The following is a 10861-nucleotide window of genomic DNA, read 5'->3' as shown; positions in this document are numbered from 1 at the left end:
AGACAAGAAAAGCAGCCAATAAATTGGCTGAGCAAGAAAAAATATGCCAAATGAGCCAGCTTAATTCATTTTATTGAAATAATCTAGACCGTCTTCTGTTGGAAGAGGATTCCCAAAGCTCCCACTAACTATTGACCTTGATCAGCACATAGATGTTACACAGTTTGGCAAAAGAGTAGCAAAGTGAACACTGATTCTCAGTTGTTCAAATGGTTGGCTTATTGAATATAACCTCAACCCTGTTTGAGAAATTTGCTGACAGTTCACTTGGTTTCTAAATTCTGAAACTTCCAGAGAACTCTACCAGGAGAACACTCTTTTACATGAAGATGGGGCAATCTGGCCCTGAGAAGTCAGAAGTCTGTGCGCTGGTTTTCATTGCATTACATGTGGCAATAGGGAGAGGGGGATTTGTAGAGAAGCTAATTATGACCCATTTGGGGGATCATGGGAGGCTTGGTCATTTCCATGATTGCTTCAACTTCTGTAGATTAGGGATATGTCCCCTGCTACCTCCCTTCAAGGTAGGATGACTCTATCAAACAAGTTGAGCAGATCTATAAGAAGTTAGGCTATTAAATATGAGCCACTAAAAAATAATTGAACATTAGGTTCTGCAATTCTCAATTCTCTCTGCCCACCCTCCCTGCTTCACTGCCTCCTTCTCTTCCTCCCTTCCCCAACCACCTCCTCCCTCCCCCATTATTTTTTTCTAAAATACCTAGATTATCATTTAATCATAAACTAATTAGATCACAGATTTGGAAAGCACTTAGAGATCACATAATCTTATCTTATGAAACAAGGCCTTCATCCTCAATATCTTCCAAAAGATTTTGTTCCGTTTCAGTTGAAAGCGTTACAGTGACTCATCTCATTGTGTCTGGAGGCAGTCTGCCCCCATGTCATCAATCTTTTATTTACTATCTACAAAGCATCAGGTAGGATGCTTCAAAAAGAGCCTAGTCTGGATAGTTCTAGTCTTTGGAAATATCTTTCTTTCTTTGAAGTGGAGGTCTTCCTTCTCTTGTTTTCAGGCACTGGCCCTACTTGCACTTGTTAGCATCACACAGTACAAGCTTTAGCTCTCCCAAAAACAAAACTTAAGGGTAGGCAGTACGGCATAGTACTTAGGAGCTTTCACTCTAATGTCAGAACATTAAAAGTGTTCCATTTCCAACCTGCTTTTTGCTGTGCAATGGGCAAGGTACTTAAATACTCAAAGCTTCTGTTTTGTTTCTTTATAAAATAGGGGTTATAAAGTTCACAAGAATGTGCTCTAAAAAAATAGGGGTTATAATAGTACTTATCTAATAAGTTTGAGATGAGAATTACACGAAGGTGTCCATGTAGGTGCTGAGCATTTCATCAGGCATCATGTAATTACTTGATATATTATGAAATGAAGGATCTTTCTCTTGACAGAACAGTTGAGGCAAACAGCAACTAGGAAAAAAATTCAGCCACTGGCAATGTTTTTTCTGCCTTTCTCTTTGCTTGCTCCATGTACTTCTCATGCTGCTGAGACTTCTTGACACTTATACAAAGTGTTTTTTAATATTGAAACACTTCAAACATGAGTTTAGGTGAAGGACAGTTGATTGTAGGATGGACAATATAGATTCGTGATAACCTATTTTTTATGAAATACCAATTCACAGACTATCACTGTAACTTCTGTTACTGTGCCTGCCTATTATTTAGAGTTTTTGGGTAATGGGTAAGTCAGGAGTTTAATCCCTGTGTAAGAACCTTGGTTTTATCCTATTGAATTCAACAAGCATTACAGGGACATCTACAATGCTGGGAACACAAAGCTGAATTAGACATCGTCCGTGCCCCCCCCCCCCCGCAGAAAACCATAATTTGGGGTGGAAACAACAGACATAACACAGATAGTAGCAATAAAGTACAGCCTGTCACCATGAGTCTAACCTCTAGTTAGGTGACTAGAGCAGAGTATTGAATTAGGCTCTTCATTTGCATAGAAAGAAATGAGGTTGCTTTTATTCAATACCATAAAAAGAAATCAACAATTGAACAAGGATTTTTCAATTCAACCAGAATTTATTATTGAACTTGCTATTTACCTGGTACATAGTCCATTAGGTGCCATAGTCAATACTAAGTAAATAAAATGCTTCTTTTCTCATAGAGATCACATTCTGGAGGGTGAAGCAGAGAACTATACTGTAGGAAGACGGTGATGCATAAGGAATTTTCCTCAGTGATGAGAATATTCTGAAAAACCCAGAACACTTCAAAATTTGCACCTCTTTCTGGAAGAAAGTTCAAAATTTTACATGGAATTAGTAAAAATTATTTTATGCTAAATCCTAAAATATCAAAGACTTAAAAGTTTTCTGAAAATGACTTCTTTTTCTTACCTTTCTTGATATTTGATGAAGAGTAAAATACTGGTTTCATTTTTCCCTGTCACTAAGTTATCACCTCCCAAAATGTGGTTGTATATAATTTCCCTTGTTTTTCTCCCCAGAACAGGAGTGCATGTGGGTAATGACTGCTGAAACAGTATAGTGGGTAGACAATGCTCTGTGTAAGGTCGCAAGAGTAAAGTAGCTGATTTTGCAGAGGGACAAAGCATGCCTACAATTCAGACAAGGAAAGGCTATAGGATTCCTGACCATTTACCCCAGTTCAATATTTTCATAGAAAACCATAAAATGTCAAAGTCTCTTAGTAAAGAAGCATAATAAGTCTTTGTTTGTTTCTGGAGTAATTCCTCAGAGACTTAGATCAATCAAAAGGATGCCTCTAGGCCATGCTTTCTGGGAGAAGATCTTTGAAGGTATTGTTTTAAAGGCTATAAATCTACTCTGGTGTTTGCTGCCTGTCCAGACCAGCTTTAATCACTTACCAAACAGAATCATTTGTAAGACCAAGGAAAAGATAGGCCTTCCCAAAAGGACTTTTATTCTCTTAAATCTCACCTCCATCTCTTGCAGGTCTCACCAGGATATGAAAAGAGGCTTAGTTTCTTAGTAAATCAAATATATCTCACTGGATTCTGAGACCAGGGAATTAAGAATCAATACGATGCTAAGATATAAAACCTTCTGGATGATACAAAACCGCCTACAGGCGAGATTCAGCAGTAAGAAAAGCAAATAATACTGGATAGGGCCCAGAATGACATGCTTTACATTAACAAGGGGGAAATAGTTCCAAATCCTGCCTTCAGACTGGAAGGCATGAGGTTCTCATTAGCACTAAAGGGATAGGGTCTGTGAGGAAAGCCAGACAGATGTGCTTTGAGAGGCAAATTTAAATCCTGACTGTGGTAACCTTGTACAGAAGAAGCTTTCACAATTACTTGTAAGGGATATTTCTTATTTCAGTTTGAAAATGACCTAGAAGCAACCAGCCAATTGATACCTCTCCTCTGACTAATGCAAGCCTTGTGCTTCTTCACTCTCTTGCAGACAAAAGAATGTGAGGTGCTCTGATCCTCCTCCATAGAACTGAGTACATGCGGGAGTTGAGAGGAGAAAAATCACATCGCAAAAGACAAGTTAAATGAACAGTTTGAGGCTAATTTTGTAAGGAAAGTAAGCGTGGTTACCAGAGCAGGTCATTTTATAATGCTTAAATGTAAAGCTGTTAATTGGCAAGAACGAGTTCACAGTAAATTGAGTATTACTACAAGAATACAGAAAAAGGTGAAAAATAATAGGAAAACTTTTTTTAAAATCAAAAGAGCTAGACCTCAGGATAACTGTAATTTGGTTTAGGACTCAGTGACATCTTTATTAAGCTTCTCTCCAATTTCCCCACTCTCCCTCTTTGGTGGTATTCTTCTTCTTGGCCACAACGAGTCTGTAAGTGTAGCAGATACTTAAATAGCACAACTTACTTTACAAAACAATTAAAATAGAAGATCCAGACTGACTTTTCTTGGGAATATAGATAAAGATGGGCAGACTTGATCTCTCAATGCTAAGAATCTTAGAGTCAATTCTAAGCTTCTTAGGTAAAGGCTTAGGTCTTTCTCATAGTTATCAGAGTTCTTTGCATATTATGGATTCTAAAAATATTTGTTTAATTAAACTGATATTTCCCATTCTCTTATTAAATATATAAGAATATCACTTCCTTCTATAGTGAAATGTTTAGATGAATTTGATAATTAACCCCATGGTATGAATTCAGAATCCCTAAAAAACAAAAAACAACACTTTTTTTTTAAGAGACAGAGGGAGCACACATTTAAGTAGGGAGGGAGGGGCAGACAGAAAAGGAGAGAGAGAGAAACTCAAGCAGACTCCCCGCTGAGCACAGAGCCCAATGTGGGACTCAGTCTCACGACTCTGAAATCATGAGCCAAGATCATGACCTGAGCCAAAATCAAGAGTCGGACACTTAACCAACTGAGCCACTCAGGCGTCCCTAAAAAACCTTTTTGATCCAGAGTTAACTTTGATTTTCCTCAGTGCCTTACACTGAGACATTGAGACTTACTCTTTAAGTTTATACATTTTCCCCCCATCATGATGGTCTCGATTGTCACAATGAGCAGAATAGCCTGAAGTTGAGGTGAGCATGTGAAGAGGAAGGATTTTTTATTTTATATAAAACTACTCTTGGGCTGATTCCATCCATTTCCCTGTTTCCACAGGGTTCACCTAGAGATTATGACATCCATAAAATTAACAGTATTCTGTGATCCTGACATATTTGGCTTCCTTTAAATTATTCCAGAATATTAAAATATCATAGGTCTGATAAAGAGCATCCTGGCATATACTGCTAACAACTTGCAATAGTGTATAGATTGAACTAAACTGGGTTGATAATATTGTGGGGAAATGTGGCTCTTCTTTTTGAAATCTGTTCTGAGCCTCTAGGAAGAATGGTTTTCTCCTTCTTTTATACTCTTACAGCAAGATATTTGTTCTTCTATTCCCCCTGTATTCTATTAAGCCTTTTTCACACTCTAAGGCATTCACATCCGTTTGTTTCATAAGATTTTAGCCTAAAGAAAGCAGAGATCATTTTTTACTCTTTTTAAATCCTTCGCAACTTGCCTGTATTTCAAAATTTCCTCCATATCAGTTCTAATGGGGAAAAACACAGTTTATTAATAAGTAACTCAAAATCTTAATGTGAATGCAAATGTCAAAATATTAAAAAAGTCATCATACTAATCTTTTCATAATCTTTGCAATGCAATAGTCTCCAAACTGGGGAGAATGCATACCAAGATACATGTAAAAATCTGAAAATCATTAAGTGAAAGGAAGAAATAAGAAAATTAATGTATATTCATTTTTAGCTCATTCTTTATACTTACCATCAGAAGTTCTTCAGTTCTTTTAAGTGTGAATTCACTCAGCATGATCAAGTCAAGGAACTTAGTCCCTAATGATTGGAAAGGGAAAATACATGTATAGAAAATTAGGATTCATGGAAACTTATAAATGTACATACCCCCAAATTACATCCTTCTCTCAACATTATTTTTTATCTTTTTGGTTTCTTCTCTCTTTCCTTGAGTTGGGTTAGGTTCTTACTATAGTATACCTACGTAGAAAACGAAGTAACATGGCATGCAATTAATAAATCAGTCAAACTGATAAGAAGAGGCAGTCACAATTTAAAATATATATAATAAATTTAAGCCATCCCCCCCAAAATAAGATGTATACAAAAATGATGGATAAATGATGATATATGGATTATATGTATATATGTATACATATTCATATTTATCACATTTCATTCACTTTAAGATGTCTTCAAATGCTAAAATATACCAGCAATTTAGTAATATTTCCTGAGGGAAAATAAAGAAAGAAGTCCTATGTTAAATGAATATATAAAGTATAATTCACTTACCAGTTACAGAAATGTTAAAATGGGGAAAAAATTGCTTAACTCCTTTTTAAGCCTCCTGTGGCTATGTCTTTCTATTCTGTGGTATCCATGGCCTCTCTGCTATCCACCTTAAATTTTTCTGGAACCGGTTTAAGTATTTAAATAAATAGGGATTTATTAATACCTCTCCTAGTTTTCTGTTTCATTTAAATTTATCCAGTCACTTTAATATCATTTCAGAATCTATTACAATATTAAGATGTTTAACATTTTTTTATCCTTTAAATTTTCTACGAAGACAAATGTAATATTAGAAATCCCAAACCAAACAACCCTTATTTTGCAAATTTTTTTGAACGCTAATAAATCAAACAAGTGAATGGATTTGTAAGCCTGGATGATTTGTATACAAATTTAAGGGCCCATTGAGTTAAGTCAAAATCAATAAATAACAGTTCAAAGCCATAGGGTGGGTAAATGTTTTCTAGTGAATAGACTGGTGAAGATATTTAATAAATAGATATTTAACTATTGGGTGTTGAGTAGTAGAAAACATGAAATGTGGTATGAATTCTTAAGAGGATTTTTTCCCTCAAAATATCTTCTACTAATATTTCACTTGTTGTGATAAGCTTTTGTTTAATTAATGCAGAAATATATTGCTGCTACCAGTAATTGTCATCACCCTGTTAAAAAGTATCCATCAGGATCTGGCCAGGATGATAGAACCCACACCAGTTATTTTATCACATAAAATTTAATATAAGAAGTTGGAGGATGGAAAATGTCAAAAGGAGATCCTGCAGTAACACAGATAAGGAACTAAAAGATGTAAGATCCTTCCTAGAGTAGCAGACAGATTAAAGAGGTTGGGGCATTGAAAATCTAGAGGCTTGTGGAGGACCTCTCCAGAGCTGACACTCAGACTTCAAAACAACAGATGAACCCACTGGTGCTGGTATTTCTAAGAGTGACTCCTTGGCTCTGGGAGTCAATGCACTGAAAAATGCCGAAAAATAGAACCAAATATTTCTGCCAGGGTGAAATATCTAACAGAAATCCAGCTGGCAAATGAGACACATGGCTTACAGAGAAAGAGACCCAGCAAATTTTGGCTGAGAAAAAATAGTTTAATAATTGGTGCCCAGGTGGGCACACACACACACACACCCCTCTGAAAATATACCCAAGACTTTTAAAAATGTTTGTATTTTTAAAATGTGTATCCTATGAACAAACACTTCCATTATAGGAATTTCTTATAAAGAAATTAATTTAAACATCCATGGCCAATCTGCAACTATGCCCAGCATATTTTATCCTACTTTTTAAAACTTTCTCCTATACATTTCTAAAACATTTCCTTAATCTAGGCCTCCTTCATTTTTTTCCATGCTCCAATATATAGTTCATAATCATCTAATGATATTTATAAATAAAAAAATCTAGTGATACCACTATATTACTGAAAATCTTTAAACTGTTCTCTTTGCTTTTGGGATACAGTTTAATGTTTGAAGCCTTCAGAGTATCATCTCCAACCACTTAAATAAGTTGATAGTTGAGTCTGGTGTCTGGAATCAGATTGTGTGAGTCAAATCCAGCACCCCTTGCAAATTCAATGTGTGTGTTTGAACAATCTATGGATTTCATTTAGCCTCTGTTTTTTCATCTGAAATTGGGGATAATAATAATATCTACTACAGAAGGATACTGTAGGGGTTAAATAAGCTAATAGTTGTAAAGTAGTTAACCTGGCACCTGGCAAATAGGATATGTTATTGATTACTAGCCTTTTCCTCTTGTCATATTGGACTAGTCAGTATTCCTCAGAAATTACACATATTTGCACGAACTCTTTTCCTCTTGAAAAGAAATTCTTCTGTCCCCACCATTTTACCCAGTTAAATTCAACTCAACTTTCTTTTTTTTTTTTTTTTAAAGATTTTATTTGAGAGAGAGAGAGAGTGAGCGAGAGAGCACAAGCTGGGGGGAGGGGCAGAGGGAGAAGGAGAAGCAGACTCCCCGCTGAGCAGGGAGCCTGATGTGGAACTCTGGGATCATGGACCTGAGCTGACCCTCAGGACCCTGGGATCATGGCCTGAGCTGACAGCAGACACTTAACCCACTGAGCCACCCAGCCGCCCCTTAATTCAATATCAGTTCAAGCATTACCTGATCCAGATAGTTGACCCAAGCCCCTGCCTGAAGCAGCTTCTCTTCCTTTTTTTGCTTCCAAAGCAACTTTTGAACATGAGATGAAAGTTCTTACTGAGCCATGCAAAGAAATGCCTTTTACTGATTTGTTAATCTTTCCTAGTGGATTCTAAGGTCCTCCCAGGCTGGGCCATGACTTATTCAGTGTTGATCCGATAGGGACAAACTCTGGGTCTGGTACACGTTCAGGCCTTAATATGCATTTGTTTATACACAAAATGTTCAGAATAGTATTATTTATAAGTGCAATAAATCAAAATAATATGTAAATGACATAAATTAAATGTGCAGCAATTAGGAAAATGATTAAATAAAATATGGAAACCACATCTACTGAACTGATTTATGCAGGCATTAAAAGTGTTTTAACACCATGTAATAATAAGGAAAATATGTGTGATATTTAATTATGTGAAAAGCAGTTACAAAATTATCATAGGCATATAAAAATAACAAAGCAAAAGAATAGAACAAATGTTAATATTTAAATAAAGAAAATATTAAAATAAACATAGGAAAGGTTGTTTATCTTTGAATATTGGTGTCTCAAGTGATTTTATTTTTCTTTTTCCTACATAAAGCGTTTTCTTAATATTCCATCATGAGTATAAATTTTAAGTACTAATATTAAATATAGTTTTATTTTTTAATATAAACAACTTTAAAAATTTTTCAAATGATATTGAAAAGTGTATACAACATTTAATTATAGAATTCCAACTGCAAAAGCATTTTCATGTCAGCAGATTTACTTAAATAACTGTCTGAACTTAGAAGTTAAAAAATCCAAAACATCTCACATTAGGAGAGGATGAATGAAAGTTATGTTTTCACTTGTGAAAGGACAAACCGTCCCACATATTAAATACCAGCCACTCCAGGGAACATGCAGACTAAACCATGAGGAGGGCCTGTTTGTCCTGGGCACCTCTCACTCCAAGGGTAGCCACTCTTTCCTGTTGTGTGTTCTGCAGGCTGACTGTGTGTGCTGCTAGGCTCATCTGTTCGGATCCTTCTCCAGACCAGATAGAAGGACACAATTGGACATATTAACTCACAATCAGATTGCAAATAAGGACTAAATTAATATTCCTCCCAGAGGCATTTCCATTCAATTAACAGATCATACAAAACTAAAGAGATTTAGGATCGGAAGGTAAATAAAGAAGAGATTTCAGATCAAATGACCCTATGCAATGACAGTGATCATTAATATTAATAAATTAAAATACATAAATCTAGTATAATGTAAATAATAAACATAATGACCAATGAAAACTTTAATGAAGATATTAGTATAATCATAAACACATAATAATGCAACATGAGAGTTGTTATTTAATTTTATGCTGGGCAGTATGTTATCTGACTTTCTATAGCCACTCATTTAATTCCTCACAAAAACCTCGTGAATGAAGGTAAAATCCCTCATTTTTGATATGGGAAAACTGGGGCAGACACAAAAGTATTAAAAAGCATGCCGAGGGTCAACAGAGCAGGTGTGTAGATCAAATCAGTCATTTTCTGGAACCTGCAGTATACAGTCTTCATATATTTCTGGACAGAAACAAGTTCCCTATGCTCATGAAATCCAGTAATAAGCCGCTGATCTTCTCTAACTAAAAGGATAGTCTATTAAAAAAATTCTTTAGGGGCGCCTGGGTGACTTAGTCGATTAAATACCGGGACTCTTGGTTTCAGCTCAGGTCATGATCTTGGGGTCATGGGATTGAGCCCCATGTCAGCTCTGAGCTCAGTGGCAAGTTGGCTTAAGATTCTCTTTCCCTCTTCATCTGCTCCTCCCCCTGCTCACGCTTGTGCTCTCTCTCTTGCTCTCTTTCAAGTAAGTAAATAAATACAATCTTTCTAAAAAATTTGTTGAATACCTGATAATTGTTAAATATATTGCTAGGTGTAGTTGGGATGCAAAATAAAAGATAGTGGTTCAGAGCTTTGGAATCTGACCAACCAATATGACCTCAAAACTCCACTCTGCCACACAGTTTTGAAATCAGGCAAGCTGGTTAGCCTTTGTAAAGCTCAGTTTTTGACTGTGTGTTATTTATCTAGAAAAGAGAGAAAATACATCATAGTGTTTTATGAGGAGTGACAGAGAAAACTTATGCAAAATATTTAACATAATGGCTTGGCACATAGTAAACATTCAACAAAACTCAAAATATGGATCTATGTCCCCTTTTAGAACACACACATGGCTATGAATGTCTTGCAAGCTTAAAGTGTTTAGGATACTATTTATATGTTTTTAAAAACCCGCAATTTTTTTAAAAATCAAGAAACTTGAAACACTCATTAATCTCACAGTCTTTGACAAATACAAGATAGTGCACTTGCACTTAGGAATGGAAGAATGATTACCTTTTTATCTTTGGTTAATGAAAATTATGAAACCCTACTTGTTTCAACATTGAGAAATACAGTTCCCCTTACACGTTTTCAATTTTCACATTTATGTATAGAGTTAACCTCTTTTAATCGTCCCCCTCAACAAATGTTTTTGTTGGAGGTTCTTTTTCCTTTTCTTTCCAATGTCACGGCAACACTCCCGCGATACTGATTGGAGCACAGAGCCTTGGCCAGAGCGCATGGCAAAAACCCCCATTGGAGTCTCCACGTGAAACTGGAAGGGAATTGAATGAACTGCAGCAGCTCGTCCCCTCCCTGGAGGGCAGATTAGATGACCCAATACAGCTTGTTCACTCGCAGTTTCTATGATTCCTAAACAGAAACAAAACATTGTCCCTACTGAAAAGGGAGAAATGCTGTTTTTTTTTCTGAGAAATGTTTT

Source organism: Mirounga leonina, unplaced genomic scaffold, assembly GCF_011800145.1.
Source record: "Mirounga leonina isolate KUSES-001 unplaced genomic scaffold, KU_Mleo_1.0 Mir_165, whole genome shotgun sequence".
Taxonomy (NCBI): Eukaryota; Metazoa; Chordata; class Mammalia; order Carnivora; family Phocidae; genus Mirounga; species Mirounga leonina.
The sequence above is the reverse complement of the archived record's forward strand: the minus strand, read 5'-3'. Positions refer to the sequence as shown.